General features: G+C 33.3%; 2 protein-coding genes across 2 annotated transcripts in view; one reads left to right on the plus strand and one right to left on the minus strand.

Annotated features, from left to right (window-relative positions):
• Positions 1-19903, plus strand: part of LOC123523039 (uncharacterized) — a 331093-nt gene that overhangs the window by 288141 nt on the left and 23049 nt on the right. The gene's annotated exons all lie outside the window — the stretch shown is intronic.
• Positions 1-19903, minus strand: part of LOC123523041 (interferon-induced very large GTPase 1-like) — a 35555-nt gene that overhangs the window by 14962 nt on the left and 690 nt on the right. The window contains exons 2-3 of the mRNA XM_053549389.1: positions 6189-6261; positions 1795-1875 (exon numbers count right to left, since the gene is read on the minus strand). The gene's annotated coding sequence lies outside the window, so the exon portion shown is untranslated. The remainder of the gene's footprint in view (positions 1-1794; positions 1876-6188; positions 6262-19903) is intronic.

Genomic DNA, 19903 nt, shown 5'->3' on the forward strand with positions numbered 1-19903 from the left:
CATCATCTTTGAAAGGAATATCTTCATCAGTTAATCCTGTTGTATCACACGCTTCGTAAATCTGTCCCATTTCCCTAAACATATTTTCAAAACCAAATGAAATTTTGGATTTTTCGTTTTCAATTTTCGACAATGTTACTTTGAGAGATTTTTTCTGCTCTGCCGAAAGAGATGCTGAAGACACCTTCACAAACATGTCATGATATTTCTTGTCAAGGTGCGATACCTGACGTTTAGAAATATTGCTAAAATAAAGTTTAAGGTATCTCATAAATATCCGTCTGACCCTTTCTTTTCTTTCGCGTGAAATCCCGGAAGGCTCAAATGAAGACAGTGCTTGGAGAAACAATTTCATTGGTACAGCTAGTTTGTGTTCCTTTAAGTAACTAAACTGATCTGATCTAATTCGTTTCATTGTATCTTCTATATGCTTCTGATTGATGTAATCTGTCTTTTCTTTTTCATCCATTCGATCATACCTCCAGTAATCGCGGTCTTTTTCTGCCCATTTCTTCCAAAATAATTCTTGCAGTGGGAAAAGTGATATTTTGCGATCATTTTCCGGTATACCTTCTGTTGCTTGAATCATTTTGTTAACGATTTTAAAAGCCTCCTTGTAATCGTTACCAGTTTCGTCAATAGAACAATTCAAATCAGCAAACAGGCTTTCCAAATTTGAAAGTATTACTTTGTCATTTTCCTTATTTGCAGATATCATTCTTTTGATGTTCACGTGCAAAGATTCTAAGATATCTGGTAACATCATTCCTCCAATTGGTAAGACTTCAACGGCATCGTCTTCAAAATCGCCTAGGGACTTTTCAATGGTGGCTCCGAGGTCGTCACTTTCTTCGTTTGTTAGTATGATTAACGAAGACGAATTAACTGCAGACAAACTTTGAACAATATGCACACATCTTTCAAAGTTATCTAAATCTGTCAGAACAATTGTAAGTGTTGACATTTTTCCTATTACCTTTACCTGTTCTGAATGATCAATGGCATCACCACGCAAATTTGCAAACATAATAGGCTTTTGAAAGGTTTCTGCATATGTGTTTGCTTCCTCGCTGGGGAGAAACCAGCAGATTTCAACTAGTCCATTAACTATATCCGATTTGAACTTTTTAGATCCTCTGCATTCTCTATGGAAGAAAGAAGGGTGTGTTTTTTCCGACCCCCAAATCAAACAATCCAAAAGTTTAGATTTTGACCATTCTTGAACATCACCAACCTTTAAAAAGCCAATACAGTCGAAAGGCTGGTCCACTATAGCTTTCTCGTGGAATTCACCATCTACACAAAAGAATCCTCCGAGACCTCGCAAAGGCCATACAAAAGCTGACAGCCTCTCTTCACCATCGCAAGATAAAGGCAAAATAAAAGGCACGGCTAGTTTACATCCCCATAAATGTGTCACAATATCCTGGCGTGCTGTTGGTTCACAACAAAAAAAGACGGCAACAACAATATCCAGTGGGTGCACGCTTGCTTTCAATTTGATTTTTTGTTGTCTCGCCTTTTCCCTATAACCGCCGGTCGACTTTTTACTAACTTCATCATTTTGAACGTTCCTTGCGTTATAATTGAAATGTACAATTTTCCTAATAAACTGCCATGCTATTTTTTCAGGATCTTTTTCGTTTCTATCCAAGTTTTTGTCTGTGATTTGATAAAGCATATCTCGTGTGACCTTTTCTGGATAAAAGTCTTCCAGGTCAAGAACACCGAGTAAAGTTTCTAAATTCATGTTTTGCCCTGCCATCTAGTGAGGTATTATGAAGTGCAACGTACCTTTTAATAGAAATTAACCGTTATCCATAGGCCAGATTATTTCAGATAAAGCCATTGTGTTTCTCTGTTACACTGTAATACCTAAACGAGAAAGAAACAAGTGAATGAAGTACCACCATGCAATACAAAGTCCCTTACAAATTTTCTCTACTGCAGTATAACATAAGACATGATATCTGTCAATGATGTGTAAACAATATTGTACTTCAATATACGATATTTTACAACACTATATTTGAATTAGACTTGCATATATAAATCGTCGATTGCTTATAACATTTATAAATATTTTTTTTTAAATATTTAATTCCAACTTTAATAATATTTCATTTTGAAATAATCATATCAAAAGTAATTCTGAAGAAAAGACACCAATATTTTTCAAATGGATCCATACTATACATGAGCTTATAATATAATATTTTTCAGACAGGGCAAGAAAATATCAATGAAATTGCGCACGCCACATCATCATTTTATGGGGAACATTTTCGCCGAGTGATATTGAAATCCCTGAATGGATTGTTGAGGCACAGAATAGACAGAAAAAAACGCCTTCTTGACCTTTAACCTGAAATTGTAATCTTGACATTTGAGCTATGAGTCATGATTTTACACATGACACGTCGTCTTTATGCTAACAAATATTCAATCCTGTTTTTCATGACTAAGTTCTGGACCGGACAGGGGCAAAAGCTATTGACCTTATCTCCAAGTGTGACCTTGACCTTAAAGCTAGTAGGGGTTCTGGGTGCTGGGTATAACACGTTGTCGGATTATGATGAACATAAATTCCAAGTATTATTAAGTTGATTATAAATAACAAACGATTACGTTAGAGAGGTAACTGTGGAATTAAGGAAACAGATTATCTTGCAATACTTAATACAGTAAAACCTTCCTAAAAAGACCTTTATAACGGACACGGACAATGTAATCATACTATGTACTATGGTCAAAAAGTCTGGGGAATTTCTCAAAACACAAAAATTGAAACACGCAGCCACAGGGATTCGTTTTATTTTTTAGATATCAAATTAATAATTTTCACCTAATTATCGAGACACAACATATCTTTATAATTCTTGGCAGTGTTATCCTTTGCTGCGAATAAATCTTGTCTCCAAGGATAACACAGACGAACACTTTATATCTACGTATACATCTGATGAAAAAAATACCATGTTACGTTTAATAAAATGTCACATACCTGTAAGTTTATTTATTGTCTGCCATTTGATAAAATACCTTTTTTTACTTTTGTAAATTAATGAGAATTATTTTGCCAGTCTAACAGCAAGCAAAGCAATTTAAACAAATTTCATCGTAGTGGCAGAAAATACATTCTGATCTTCATTCATTAGACGGTAGCTGTTTCTTTGTATAGGTAAAACATTTCTGACCTAAACTCAAATAGCCCATAGCTAGGTCTCTTCCCTCAAAGAAGTATAGTTTATGACAGAAAATTATCTATTAATTTAGATAAAGCGATTTTGACCCAAAAAGTTGTAATGCAATCGCAAGCTGGTTTTATAACCATGCTATTTCTCAAGTTTGGTAACAAAACGTCATTCCAAACTTTAGTTATTGACCGAAAACCTTTGTTTCTATTTTCATTAACAAACAATTTGAAAATGAGCTGCAGCTACTCCATATATATCCAAGCCTTTCTGTCTTGGAAAGATACCATTAAACTTCATACTTTGTGACAGTTTTGCTTAAATGTTTATGTCAACCTTCTCAATGCCTTCTTAAGTACAGTCCCTATAATAACAAGAGGGCCAAGATGGCCCTAGGTCGCTCACGTGAGAAACACACCATAACAGTGTAAGCTTGTTTGACCTAGTGATTTCATGGAAACAAATATTCTGGCCAATTTTCGTTAAGACTGGACCAAAAATGTGGTCTCTTGAGTTTAAATAAGTATTTTCTTAAATGTATCCTGGTGACCTAGTTTTTTACCCTAGATGACCCATATTCAAACTTTACCTTGATTTTACCAAGGCAATCATTCCAACCAAATTTCATAAAGATCAATGGAAAAATACAGTCTCTATCTAATAAACAAAGTTGTTCTTTGATTTGACCTAGTGACCTATTCTTTGACCCCACAAGACCCATATTCACTACTCTCAAAAGCGCTAACATAAAACAGTAAACGTCTGAAAATCGATCTTCATAAATAAGCCGCGCCATGAGAAAACCAACATATTGGCTTTGTGACCAGCATGGATCCAGACCAGCCTGCGCATCCTCGCAGTCTGGTCAGGATCCATGCTGTTCACTAACGGTTTCTCTAATTGTAATAGGCTTTGAAAGCGAACAGCATGGATCCTGACCAGACTGCTCGGATGCGCAGGCTAGCCTGGATCCATGCTGATCGCAAAGCTACTATGTTGGTTTTCTCATGGCGCGGCTTAAATGTAATTAAGTTACAGTCATTTATGATTAGAACTATACTGCACATTCAACAGAAATAAGGTTCCAAGTTGTTGCTGAAAGTAGTCTTTATTTTTTTACTGAGAGCCACCTCGGAAGTATCATCAGCTCTTTCCTCCATTAACCTTACTAGCCATCAAAAGTATGTAGATCCAGTGTTACAGGCTGTGTGATAGCTGATATTGTTTCTAAGTATCCGTTTTCCTCAATTAAATGACCACCAAAACATGAGACATTAAATAAATAAGTTTCTTGTTTTTCTAATATTTTAGTATTTTCCCAAACACACCCAGACACTTAAACCTCCAAATTACACTCATACACCGACCGTCAGTTATTTTTGTAATTTCTATTCATATTCCTTTCTTTTTCAAGTCTTTGGGTATCTTTTAATTGTTTTAGAACACTGTCCTTTCCCAAATAATTGCAAATACGTCAAAGATCAGTTTTTTGTAAGCATATACAGCATGCAACTTTACTTTGTGGAATTTCCATTTTTTCTATTTTAGTTTTGTTCTGGATTTCATTCTGCAAGTTAGGGTCCTAGACTTAGTCACAGATCTGTATTAAGGGCATAAAAGATTATGTCACATGTATCTCAAAAATAGTTTGGCCTAGAGTCATAAAATATTATGACTATTATAGATTTTTATATACGTTTGTAATGCATCTGATGTTCCGTTTAGGATTATACACATCCAAATAAAAATTGTGTTCCTTGACTTAGTTAAAATACACATGAAATGCTTAAAAGTTATGTAGTTGCAATCTTAAAGAGTCACACAACCATATACAGTGACAGATATTGGGACATCAGTGTCCTATAGACACGCGAATTTAAAATGAAAGAATTTTAAAAGGTATCTGCCCATTCTAGAAACATTTTTTTATGAAAAGCCTGGAACTATTTTCAAGGTTGTTGTTAGGATCGTCTTAAGAACTAGTCATTATCTCAAAGTATACTTTTTGACACCGGTGGCAACAGCCACCAAAGCAATATAAAAAACTAAAACTAATAGAACTAAAATAAGATGTGAAGCTATATCAAAACACAAAGAAAGAGAAACTATTAAGAAATAACACATTTGTGTGAGTGGGAGGTGTGTAGGGAGAGTACTGTGGTCGTGTCAGAAGACAGGATACTATGAAACGACATCAAGAGTTTCAAGTTTATTTTCTTGGTTAAAGGAAAAGTATTTACATTCGCTCTTTTCTTTTCAATTGAAAATTTGAACGGTTACTTTGTATAAACAGCAAAAGGAAAGGCGCTCAGTTCTTAGATGACGTCGTAAATGTTTTAAGGTGAAATGCGCCTAAGTTGAAGTTACAGGGTTCCGCTTCCACACTTTGTTTAAAATAAAATTAAACAGGTTCCTCGTATTTTACATTTTTGATATTTCTGTTACTTTTTTTCTCTGCAAACCTTCAAATACGCCTGCTGACGTCCATTTCTGATGATCCGTGATTTCACGTCCATCAGAATGTTTTCGTAAATTGTTCTATTCAGTCAACAAGTATCGATCTGCTTATTACTCGTATTGTTTTCATTTAATAATGTCTTTTAAATGGTGTTGAATTTGTGGAGAACACTTTAACGCCTGTGAGGGTAGAGAAAAAGAGCGCGATTCCCGGCGAGCGCAGGCGTTTTCACTGCCAAGTCTGGCTCAATCCACTTGCTTTGGTTGAAAAAATGGCAACAAAAATGGCATGAGAGCTACCTTGTATTATTTTCATAATCATCAGCGAATTATGAATATGTTTTAAAGAAGTATTTAAATCGAAAGTTGCTGGTTATTTGGTGACAACATATGTAAACAAAATTATCGATCAAATCGCGACGGGTAGTCAACACGACGGCAATTCATCAAGCTGCAGGGCACCTGTGGAATCAAGTTATACATCAGTACACGATTTTTATAAAAAAAATTCAAATAAATAAAATCAACATGACTTACTTTTATTTTTCTTTATGGAACATCCTTATCTGAATTGTCCCACAGTATGATTTTGTCCGATTTCACCTGAAACCTGTAACAAACAAGGGTTCTTTCAAAAGTTGTGTGTAGCTGGTTTAAAAGCGTGAGAATACTAGTAGTCATAAAAAAACATACAACATGTGTTTCTGTATATCTGCGGCTTTTCTTCATATTGTTAGTACATTACATTATGGTAAGATGATAAATATCAACAAAGATAATAATTAGCAAAAGGTCAGGTAAAACATTAAATACAATGTAAAAATATTTAAGCCTTGAACTGGAACTGAACGTAGCATAATTTGTTTTGGATATTTAATGAGTTATTTTCTTTCAGCCAAGCATAGCTTTGTAAATGAAAATATAAAATGATAAAAGAATGAAAATGATTAGAAAACAAAAACGAGTACTATGTAAAAAAATATAGGAAATATAAGAAAATAATTGTTTTATGACATTCTTAAGCTCCTGGCTCGGGCCCGTTTTGTTTAAATTCAAAATCTGACTGCTTGGCGTACTGCGCTTCCTACATATTTGTTAATTAGATAAATATAATATGTGGCAAACAATTGTATGGCAAAGTCGTTCATATATTTGAATATCCGTTCAAAATAAACTTTATTTTGGAACACATATGAACTCAAAGCCAATATCGCAATCCACAGTATTGTAATTAGCATTTGCAGTGCATGAGGCGGAAGGGAAAATTCAAATAAACTTGTCAAAGGGTTCGGCTTTGATGTCAGTAACAAACTTTATGTTTCGACATGGATCATTGAAAGTTAAATTTAAACCTAAATCAGGCTCAATCTTAAAGCGTATCAACATAGCACATGTTATATGCCGACAAACGGGACTAAACACGTTTTGGTTTCACATCTCATTAACATCCAAATAAAATTTGACAATTGGAACCATAATTTTTATAGCTGCTGAAATCAGAGAGATACAGCAAAATCAAGTTTTTAGACACTAAAAGTCGCGTCTGGTGTAGACAGCGGTTCCAATTCTTATCACCCACAAGTTTTGTCACAACCACATATAATAGGAATACACCGGGGATACGCTGAATATTATTTCATGGAATGTTAATGGACTGACTTCTGCAAAGAAATGTTCCGATGATTTTCTTGAATTAATTACCAAAAACGATTTCATTTTTCTATATGAGACTTGGACAAACAAAAACAGTGATATTGAATTAACTGGATATACCGGTCACAACTTTTACAGGAAATTCCAGAATCGCAACGCTAGGAGATGCAGCGGAGGTATGGTTATATATTACAAAAACTCATTAAAAAGGGGTGTACAAATTATTAGAACACATTACGACACAATAGTGTGGTTAAAACTAGACCATAATTTCTTTAATTTTGATGAAGATGTTTATATCTGTGCAACCTACATCTGGGGCGAGGAATCGCCAGCTTATGCTATCGCCAATGTCGACTTATTTGAAATTATACAAGAGGACATATTTGATTTCGAAAACCGTGGTAAATTATATTTAGTAGGTGACTGGAACAGTAGAGTTAGAACCAAACCAGATTTTGTTATATGTGACTCTGTAAATAATTATGTAGATGGAGATGATTATATACCAGATTCATATATGTGCCGGGCCTCTCAAGACAAAGTATGTAATGCGTTTGGTGTTAAATTGTTAGACTTATGTAAAGCGACGGGTTTCAGACTACTTAACGGTAGATTTGATCATGATTTTAACTCCGGTATGTTTACTTATGCGAGCAGTCACGGGGCTTCCGTGATTGACCTATTGTTGAGCAGAGAAAAAGATTTCATGCTATTGTATAAATTTTGTATCGACTCATTTAATGAATGGAGCGATCATGCCCCCATTCTTTTCTCATTGTATTGTAAAACTGTTACACCTGTAGATTCACAGGTAAATGATGTGTCCTTTAAATGGGACAGTGAGAAAAGAAATTTGTTCCGCTCTGGTATTATATCAAATTTGCCAAAATTGAATCAAGTTGTTAGTAATATTGACTTTTCTAGTAGAGAGTCTATAAACAATGTTCTGAATAGTTTTACTAACATTATTAGAGAAACGGCAGATCCGTTGTTTTCTAAGCCAGTTAGAAGATCGGCTAGGTCATATTTTACTGAAAATGTCAATTGTAAAGAAGCGGAATGGTTTGACAATGAATGTACGGAAGCTAGAAAGCGTTATAAGGAAGCATTATCTCTCTTTTTAAGAGATAAGTCGAATGAAAGTAGAAAGCATTTTTGTGATGTGAAAATGGCATATAAAAAATTAATCAAGAAAAAAAAGTCAGACTTTCTGAGACAAAAAATGACTGATATAGAAAATTTGCAAAACGAGAAACCTAGTCAATTTTGGAAGTATTTTAAGAAAAAGAAACTGTTGAATTCAAATGAAATAACTCTTGATGAATTTAAAACATTTTTTGAAAATATTAGTAATGACAATGATCAGACACGCAATACTGAGGCTGACGATTTTTGTAACAGTCATGATTTTAATAATACAGATTGTTGTTTTGAGGAATTAGATAAAATTATAACTGTTGAAGAAATACTTTGTGCAGTGAAGACCTTAAAAAGAAATAAGGCCACGGGCAATGATTTTATTATGAATGAATATTTGATAGAATGTATAGATATTGTTTCGTCTCACCTTTGTGATATTTTTAATGCGGTATTGAACTCCGGTTTTTTTCCTGACAAGTGGACGGAAGGAGTTATTGTTCCTGTACATAAAAAGGGTGAACGTAATGATGTAAATAATTATAGGGGTATTACGTTAATAAGCTGTTTGTCTAAGTTATTTACAATAATATTGAATAAACGAATATGTGCTTTTTGTGAGGATAACGATATCATTTCTGATGCTCAGTTTGGTTTCAGAAAGGGTCGATCTACCATTGACGCTTTATATGTTTTAATGAGTACTGTTCAAAAATATTTAAATGAGAATAAAAGGTTGTATTGTACTTTTGTGGATTTAATGAAGTGTTTTGATACGATAAATATAAATAATTTATGGTTCAAATTGTACAAAACAGGTATACAGGGCAAAGTATTAAGAATCGTGAAGGATATGTATCAAAAAGTTAAGTCTTGTGTTAGAAATTGTAATACTTACTCTGAGTTTTTCGAATATGCGGTTGGCTTGAAACAAGGGGAGATAATGTCCCCGATACTATTTTCATTATTCGTAGAAGACTTAGAATTAAAATTACAAGAAAATATAGAATCTGGAATACTTATTGATGATGTAGTATTAATATTACTATTATTTGCAGACGACATGGTTATTTTAGCAAAATCACCAGATGAACTCCAAAGCAGTATTGATTTACTAAACGAATATTGTACAACCTGGGGTCTTAAAGTTAATACTACCAAATCAAAAATTATGGTATTCAGAAAAAGAGGTGGCCTTCTTCCAACAGAGAAATGGACTTTTAATGGGATTACATTAGATGTGGTAAATGATTTTAACTATTTAGGTGTTGTTTTTAACTATACTGGGAATTTTAATCTGAATCAACAACATCTTTCAAGTAAGGCACTTAAAGCTTTAAACTTTTTGTTATGTAATTGCAGAAAATTTAGACTGAAGCCTAAAATATTGTGTAAATTATTTGATGCCTTTGTTGGGTCTGTTCTAAATTATGCGTCTGAAATATGGGGGAATTCTAAATCAAAAGAAATTGAAAGAATTCACTTAAAATTCTGTAAACAGTTACTAAATGTCAGAGTAAGCACATGTTCAACAGGTATTTATGGCGAGTTGGGCAGGTACCCATTATTTATCAATAGATATGTTAGAATTGTCAAATATTGGATAAGGTTATTAAATACAGATAATATAATAATGAAAGTTCTTTACTCTGACGCATTAGATGATTGTAAAAAAGGATTTAGAAATTGGGTTTCTGGTGTGAAGAATTTACTTTGTAAATACAGTTTTGCCAATGTATGGTATGACCCAAATACAGTTACCTATGATTTTTCGTTTATTTTTAAACAAAGAGTTATCGATACATTTATATAGGAGTGGAACGCTGATAAAGAAAGAAGTAGTATGTTAGAATTATATAAATATGTTAAACCAACATTAGAATATGAGATGTACCTTGATAGCGTTCCTTACAATTTAAGAGTATTCCTAACTAAATTCAGAATTTCTGCTCATTCATTAAGAATACAGACTGGTAGATATTCCAGAAACAGAATACCACGAAATGAAAGATATTGTTTATGCTGTAACAGACGGGATTTGGAAGACGAATATCATTTGATCTTAGTTTGTCCTTGTTTTACAACCTTAAGAAAAAAATACATGAAGAAATATTATTACGTTAGACCGAGCATGTATAAATTTATAGAGTTAATGCAGAAACAAGAAAAACAAACTATTTTCAATTTATCTCTTTATATAAAACAAGCACTGAACTGTAGGAACCAAATATTAAATGTAATGTAATATAGATATAGCTAGCAAACAGATACATGTATGAACTTTTCATCCTCATGTAAGTATAAACATTGCATATGTATATTGCTGTTTTATGTATGTATGAAAAGTACATTGTATCTGTAATCTGTAAAGTATATTACAGTGAAGTTCTAAGTAAAATTCATTTGTAAAATGTATGAACGTTTCATATTAGTGTAAGTTAAATCAAGATATGTGTACATACATGTACCTGTTTTATGTATTTATGAAAAGTGCATTGTATTTGTAATGCTTGTAAACCGTAAAATATATTGCTGTGGACGTGTAACGTAAAAAAATACATTTGTTAAATGTATGTAACAGACGACAATCTTTATAAATTTATATCTGTTAAGATTTTTCTTGTGTATCCTCTATTCCTCTATTGATAATTATCTTTAAATGTTATGCTGTACATGATATTTAAACTATAACCAAATCACATGCCAGATGTTAAGTACCACGTGATTACTATATTAGCTGAAATATTATTTGTTATTATACTGATGATGTACTCTGTACAAATCGAATAAAGTATATGTTCTGTTCTGTTCTGTTCACAACCACATATGACTAGTTGTGAAGTTTTAGATATGAATAACCCCACTTTGAGTTGCGAAGAACGAACTGTTAAATATGAGTTGTCAATTGAGAAGCGTAAAGTATAAACTGTGAAGTCATCGCTGGACATTTGTACCAAACACGCCAAAACTGTTAATGGCAAAGTCTAAAGACAATTTAACACATATTTAACTCCCCCTCACATACATTTCTTACTTAACTTCATGCCGTTATGTTGCAAAATATATGTATTGAAACACATATTGAAATACATATAAAATATCTTTAGAAAAAGTTGATACATGTAAAGACCTTTCTTTATGTCTGTTGTAAACATTCTTTGATTATTCATATCAGGTCTTTTTTGTAAAAGTATAAATATTTTGATGTGCTTTTCTATAGAACAGAACATATAAATTTAATTTATTAAGACATAAGCTTAACAGTTCATAAATAATACAATTACAAACATGAAAACACAAAGAAATGATAATACATGTTAATACAATCAAAACGTGTCAAAACGTTCTTCTGTTAGTTTTTGGTGTGTTTTAGTGGATTTGGAGGGGGGGGCCTTTTGGGGTGTTTTCATGGGCCTAAAGATACAAGACAAACAAACATAACAGAATTGTGTTTTTTTACAAATATTTAGGACCGGGTTTTCGCTTCATTCGTAATTTCTTAATAAAAGATATATGATTTTGCATCAGATCATGCGTAACTGAAATATTTTGATTTTTACCCAAACTGTGAAGGAGTATCTGTAAACTAGATAATTAACTATTTATAGAAATTTAAAGTTGATATCAGTTCGTGCATAAAACTGTGCAGATATTATTACAACAGCAGCTTATAAGATTGCTGAATTACTTTGTAAACGACACCTCCGCAAGGCAAACAAGTTAATTTCGTTCCTATTATCAAATGAACTTCACTTAAATGTACAACAAACACATTTTCTGTGTTCGCTCTAGACATATTGCACTGTATAACATTAGATAATATCTAACTGCGCATTTTATATATGATCTTGGGTACCGGGTTGATCTCGGTTGATTTATTTAAAGAGATAAACTAAACAATTTAGAATATACTTTTACCCATATTACGCGATCGATCACATGTCATAGGATTTCTGTATGTGATCACGCGATCAGAGGGTTGGTGAATAAATTCATCCAACAACAATTTTGATCTGATCAAAGCCGTGATATTCCGATAGCAAAACTCATGCTCTAGTCAATTTCTTCAATATGCATTTTCCCAGTACAAATCTTTAATAAGCAATACTTTGCCTGTAAATCAGACACACGCAAATGACAAGAGATTTTTGTAAAACACACATTTATTTAACAAGACCTATTTACAGAAGAAAAAAACAGACATTCGGAATATTTTGGGAATATTTTGCGCATATTATATAGTCTTAAATTAGACACTTTACAATGATAGCAAATAGATCTTTAGATTTATCGTCAAATAGTTTGCATTTATATCGCTAGACTGATCTCTTTACTCGCCGTAATTTAATACGTAATATGATATTATAGTTACAGCTCAGATATATTTTAACCAATAATATTAAAAATTGTGTGTAAATTAAATTCTTCCTAATCAACAATTTTTCTGTCTGAATTTTTCCCAACGACAATATTTATTTTCATTATATTCAAACAGTTACGATTTCAAAAGGATCATCATAATCAATATAGCTAAAACATTTTTTTACATTACTCCTTATACAAATCGATTGTCAATAGTTTATAATTATTGAAACATTATCCCTCGTCCGCCTCTCCAATCAATAGTCAAAACTATAAGCCGTCAGTCCTTCGAACTGTGGGCACATAGTTTTGATTATTGACTAGCAAGATTAAAGAAAATGAATATAATACTTTTAGGCATTTCTGTGCACTTTGTGTGTGCTTAAGGTATTTGTCTACTGTGTAATGAATTTAATCATTGCATGTCCCCGCTTTTTTTTTTTTTTTTTTTTTTTTTTTTTTTGTCTTCGCTAGAAAAACTCGACTTACACGCCAGGTTGCCAGGTGTAAGATGACCCGCGTGCTGTAATAATTTATGACTAAATATGTCCATTCATACGCTACTATAACAGATTAGTGAAAAGAATAACTATACGTTTTATTTTATTTCTTCTATGGAATGCAAGAAAAATAATCTATCACTAGTCGTCAGAGGAAGGCATTTAAAGGTATTTTATGTTAACGTCTGTGGCCCCATCAGAGGGGCCAATTGCTCCCAATTAAAGAATGTTTCATACAGCCTTATAATGATGTCAAAGACCAAGATTGATGTAGATTCACCGAGTGGTTCATGAGAAAAGTCGTTTAAAGGTGTTGCTATTTTTAGCTCTAATGGCCCTTAAAAAGGACTTATTGCCCCAAATTGAACGAAGTTGGTAAAAGACATTACAATGATGCAACAGACCAAGTCTGATGAAGTTGTATGCAGCAATAGATAAAAAAGCCGGTTTAAGGTTTTTCTATTTTTAGCCCCCCGCCCCCCCCCCCCCCCCCCCCCTTTTCAACAAATCTGGGATTAAACCGTATAATTATGCTACAAACCAAGTGGATGAAGGTCCATTGAGCAGTTTATGAAAAGAAGTTATTAAAAGATATTATAGCCATAGCGGACTGCCCCCATTTGAACAAAATTAAGAGAAGACCTTATAATGATAATTCAGACTAAGCTTGATGAAGACCCAGAACGGTTCATGAAAAAAAAAAACGTCGTTTTTTTCTAAATTTAGCGGCCCCTTAAAGAAACTAAGTGCCGCAATTTGAATAAAATCCGGAGAGGACTTTAAAATAATGATGGCACGGACCAACATTGATGAAGTTCCATCCGGCGGTTCTAGAGAAGAAGTTGTTTAAGTGTTTTCCAATTTTTAGCTCTGGTGGACCCTCTGAAGGGACCAAGGTGAACTTGATGAATATCCATGTCAGAATGCTACTGACCATGTCTGTAATTCTGACCACTAGTTTCAGAGCAGAAGATGTTTAGGTAAAAATGTTGATACAGGAAGCAGGACGTAGGACACAGGACGACGAACGACAGACGCCGGACCATCCACCTATACTAACTGTTCAGCTTGAACAAATTCATGAGGCCTATAAAGGAAAAGTAATTTTGGAAGTCAGTTAACAGTATTCTGGCACACAATGAAAATCAAAGCGATGAACCGTATTTACAAACTTGATGAATATTCATGCCAGAATGCTACTGACCAAGTTTATTGTAATTCTGGTCAGTACTTTCAGCGAAGATGGTGTTTAAGAAGAAGAAGGAGAAGAAGATGTTATTCAAGACTTGAGCTGAAAGCTCCTCATCTAAAGTTACAATATATCAAATACATAAGGTCAAACAATACAACAAATAAGTATCTACACATTCAAAAAATAAACATTCAAAACGAGAGTAACAATTCATAAATTACAAAGCTTCAAAGCATTAATAACTATTTCATATTCTATCGTTTAAAAAAAATTGAAAATTGTCTCTAATTTTCAAGGCACAGTGTATATAACATGCGAGTTTATTTAGCACTTTTGCGTTAGTTGATGAGATCAGATGTATAAATTTTTGCATACTATGGTGCTGAAAATAATATTTAGCAATATAACGCTTTCTGATTGTTTTATATTTCGGACACACAATTATAAAATGATATACGTCTTCTATGTCATTATTTCCACATACTTCACAAGTTCTTTCAGATCTATCAATTCTATACCGACCATATCTACCTGTCTCAATACGAAGTCTATGAGCACAAAGCCTAAACTTGTTAATAATTGTCTATATAGTCGATTTTGCACAACACTTAAGTATTCCTCATAACCAAAATTTTCTTTAACATACTTATACACAAACAGAACACTATTTTCATTCACACCATGTTTCCAGTTAGTTTATACAGAATTTATTTTAGGTCGATTGTGAAGGAAGTTCTACAACTTATATTAATCACTCTCGACACCTCATTCCTTATGGAATCCATCGCCACGAGGGTATGAGAGAAGAGGCCAGTTTCCCTTTTAATGCTGAGCCCCAAACAAGGGAGGTACTGGTACCATTTTTCACGTCTTTGGTATGATGCGGCCGGGGATCGAACCCACGACCTCCCGCACTCGAAGCGGACGCTCTACTACTAGGCTATCGAGGCGGTTTCAAGTTCTGTATAAAACTATCAACAAGACGCTGTTTAAAGTCAGAAATAAATACATTTATGGTAACATTATATGGATTATCCCATACATAAACAAAACCGTTTGTAGTAAGCATATCTTTAACATTAGATAATCAGTTTATTTATTTATTTATTTATTTATTTATTTGGGTTTTACGGCGCACCAACACAGTATAGGCTATATGGCGCCAAACAGGACTACAAATTTTGGTTTCACATCTCATTTACATCGAAATAAAAACATGAGGTATAGAATCAAAATTTGCATACCTGCTGGAATCACAGAGTTTCAGCAAAACCAAGTGTTAAGACCCTATTAGTCGCCTCTTACGATCATGCAAGGGTAAGGCAGTGGTTCCAATTCTTTTCATACATAGATCGTCCCAGAACCACATGGGGCAAGATAACCAGTATATCTTGCCACTAAGCAGATCATTTTTCAACATAAGATACACATTTCGTAAAACAATGTTGTCAGTATTGATATGTTTAAACCAATATTTAACTATACGGACAAGTCATTTTATATACAATGGAAAGCGACTTAGTTCCCTATAAATTCCAACATTACTTGAATGTAGGATTTTTTTTACATTTAACAACTTTTTGCAAAATTTAAAATGTATTCTTTCATTACATTTAGTATATCCCCACACTTCTGAGGAATAATTTAAAATATATGTTACAAAAGAATCAAATAGACTACACATCGTCTTAGGCGTAAAATTAAATTATCTAGTATTACAGAATAAAGTGTTCATAGCTTTCAACGATTTCCCAACAAGCATCTGCATATTTGAGTTAAAATTACCATAAGAATCAAATGCCACACCTAATTGATTAAAACTGTCGACTATTTCGAGTCTTTTACCATCATATGACCACGCTTCATTATTACGAACTCTTCCACGACGTCTGAAAACCATCACTTTTGTTTTGTCCGTATTCACTTGTAAACCCCAACGGTTACAATATATACACAAGTCATTAAGGCTTTGTCGTAAATCATCAACATCAATAGAGAAAAGAACCATATCATCTGCGTAAAGAAACATTATAAGAGTAACATCATCAACGTTTAAACCACTTCCGGGTCTAGACCCTATATATAGTTCCAAGTCTTCTATAAACATAGACCATAGTAATGGTGAACAAATCTCGCCCTGCTTTAAGCCTACAATTGTTTCCATAAAATCTGAGTATTTATTACAATGTCTTACTCGACAACAGACATGTTCATACATAGATCTAACTATTTGTAACATTTTCCCACTAATTCCTAGTTTGTACATTTTAAACTATAATGCATTTCTGTAGACACTGTCAAAACACTTTTTCATATCTATAAAGGTTGCGTACAAACGTTTGCCATTACTAAAGGAATTTTGAATTAAACCGAACAGGCTAAAGATGGCATCAGTTGTTGAATATCTCTTTTTAAAACCAAATTGCGAATCAGATATTATGTTATATTTAGAGCACCATTTTGACATTCTAGTATTTAATATGGATGTGAACAGTTTTGCAATCACGCTCACTAACGTTATCCCTCTATTGTTATTCTTATTAGATTCGTCACCTTTCTTAAACACTGGGACTATTATTCCCTCTATCCATGATTTTGGAAAGTGGCCGCTTGAAAATATAATGTTAAATTGATCGACAAGATGTGAAGCTAGAATATCTCCAGCCTCTAAAAAGTATTCATTTATAAGTTCATCCGCAAAGCCAGCCTTTTTACGCTTCAACGATTTAATTGCTTGTCGCACCTCATCCACAGTGATAACAACATCTAGTTCATCGAATATTGGATCATCAGACAACAACTGTTCTCGACAAAAGTCTTCACTTTCATTGTTTCTTCCGGTAAGTTCTTGAAATAATCGTAAAAATCATTTAAAGACACAGCGTCTCCTTTACGTTGTTTTCTTTTTGAAAAATATTTCCAAAAGTCACAAGGCTTTTTTGATTTTAAACTTTCTATCTCTTTCATTTTTCTAATTTTGTACTTTTTACGTTTACTGTTTATTAGTTTCTTATAGTCTCACTTTTTTGTAAATAAGTTTATCCTGTTTACGTCACTTTTATTTACATTGAAAACTCGCAAAGCTTCAATATATAAACGTTTAGCTTCATCGCATGACGCATCAAACCATTCCGAACCTTTCCAGGGGCTCCTTGCAGTAAATTGTGGCATACGATTTCGTACATTCAGTTCTTTTCGGAAAATTGGCTTGGCAACATCATTAATTATTTGCGCAAAATTCGAAACTAATTCATTCACTGCCATATTATCAAGAATAGCATGACTTACAAATAAGTCATTGAAATCTGGCAATTTTAAAATTAAACCCCTTCTATATTCTAACACTTTCTCTGGATCCCACCTGATAGTTTCTATAGTACATTCTCGCACCTGAGGCGCGCGCCGATAAAACACTGGTATACTGGAAGTCAACAATGCATGATCAGAAAATATGTTAAAATCTGATATTTCCAAAGATTTTATAAATCTATAATCGGCCTGTTTACATAATAGGTAAACTATAACGGAGTTACTGTTATAGCTGCAGTATGTGAATGAATGAGTGTTTATAAAACGCCCGTTACAAATATTCAAATTAGTTGCTTTACAAAGATCAAGCAGTTGAATTCCGTGGGTATTATAATGAAGCAATGAGCAAACGATTTCGATATTTTACTCAAAATGTCTTCTTTTCAAAGTAGTGGCGCTGATTATTAGACTAAACAGTTTTTTTCTGACGCATAGCACAAGACATCAGGCAACCTTGACCATCAAACTTTAGTTTTACACCCCATTCTCTCTATTTAAAGATAAATAATTACCATTTTTTCTTACGATTCCTTGACACTTCATTCATTATGTTAGAAAGTGGTATATGTTTGCAACTTTGCACTAAAATTATTCTATTGCATGTGCTGCGGATGAAGAACGTGAATAAGAAGAATAATATGTATGAATGAGCAAACGATTTCGATATTTTACTCAAAATGTCTTCTTTTCAAAGTAGCGGCGCTGATTATTAGACTAAACAGTTTTTTTCTGACGCATAGCAAAAGACATCAGGCAACCTTGACCATCAAACTTTAGTTTTACACCCCATTCTCTCTATTTAAAGATAAATAATTACCATTTTTTCTTACGATTCCTTGACACTTCATTCAGAAATCAGACGAACTCTGTAACGTTTTCCAGGAACTCCGTAACAGTTATCAGAAGAAAACATGACAGGTTATCAGAAGAACTCCATCCTTCGTGTGACACTTTCTCCCCCGTGTATATAGTCAGGTTTTAAACCAACCCTACTGTTCATATCACCCGCGACCAAGACTACGCCTTTCTCCTGATACATACTAATATCATTTTCTAAAATTTCGAAAAGATTTACGTTTGCAACATTATATGCTGGAGACTCACTGCCCCAAATATACGTCAAACATACGTAAAAATCATTTTCGGTATTGAAAAAGTTACTATCTAACTTTAACCACAAGATAGTGTCATAGCGATTTTCTATAATTGTTATTCTTTGTGAAATGTTTCTTTTTATATATATAATTATGCCCCCGCTGCATCTACGCGCATTTCTATTTTGAAATTTTCTGTAGAGTTTATGCTTCGTAACCCTCAAATTCTATTTCACTATCTATATTACACCAAGGTTCTAAAAGACAAATAACATCGTACTTTGAAATTAACTGACAAAGAAAAGACGTTAATGCAAGACGCAATAGAACGCACGACAGACGCCGGACCAGCCACCAATACTAATTGCTCAACTTAAACAAATTCATGTGAGCTATAAAGTGAAAGTAATTTGGGAAGGTAGTATTCTGTAACAAATAAAACTGTGACTTTGTGTTTGATCCCAAGTTATCACTAAGAATTCTTAAAAACAAACATATTAGTACTACCCGGGTTTCGTGTAGACCAGGTAGAATTACAAATTTTACAGAGGACAGAAAGCAGTAGTTGATTCAAAAATTGAAAAAGGCTCTCTGGTGTGAATCATGTATAATCTGTATAAAAAACCTGTCCCAGTGCCATCTTCTGGCTTTATATTCCAGCTGGGAGTTTAGGACAATCATTCTTTTATGTTTTTGTTGTTGAAAATGATGTTCCTTGATAGATAATTTCAAATTTTGAAAAAAAAAACATTCGCTAAAGAAGAAGAGCAGAAACCATTTTAGGAACAGTTTGATTGTTTCATTTAAAACGATTTTGATCGATTAAACACTTTAACATTTAGCAACAATTGTTTGGCGTCAGTTATGTAAATATAGGTTTGCTCAAACGTGAACTTTTTTGCCTTTTAGTCCCTACGATCCATGAATAGCTTGACAATTTTAGGTGAGTTTTTGAGTAACCATTTAGTTTCATGGCTCATAACAAATCCTCTTCGTTCATCT

Source organism: Mercenaria mercenaria, chromosome 8, assembly GCF_021730395.1.
Source record: "Mercenaria mercenaria strain notata chromosome 8, MADL_Memer_1, whole genome shotgun sequence".
NCBI lineage: Eukaryota > Metazoa > Mollusca > Bivalvia > Venerida > Veneridae > Mercenaria > Mercenaria mercenaria.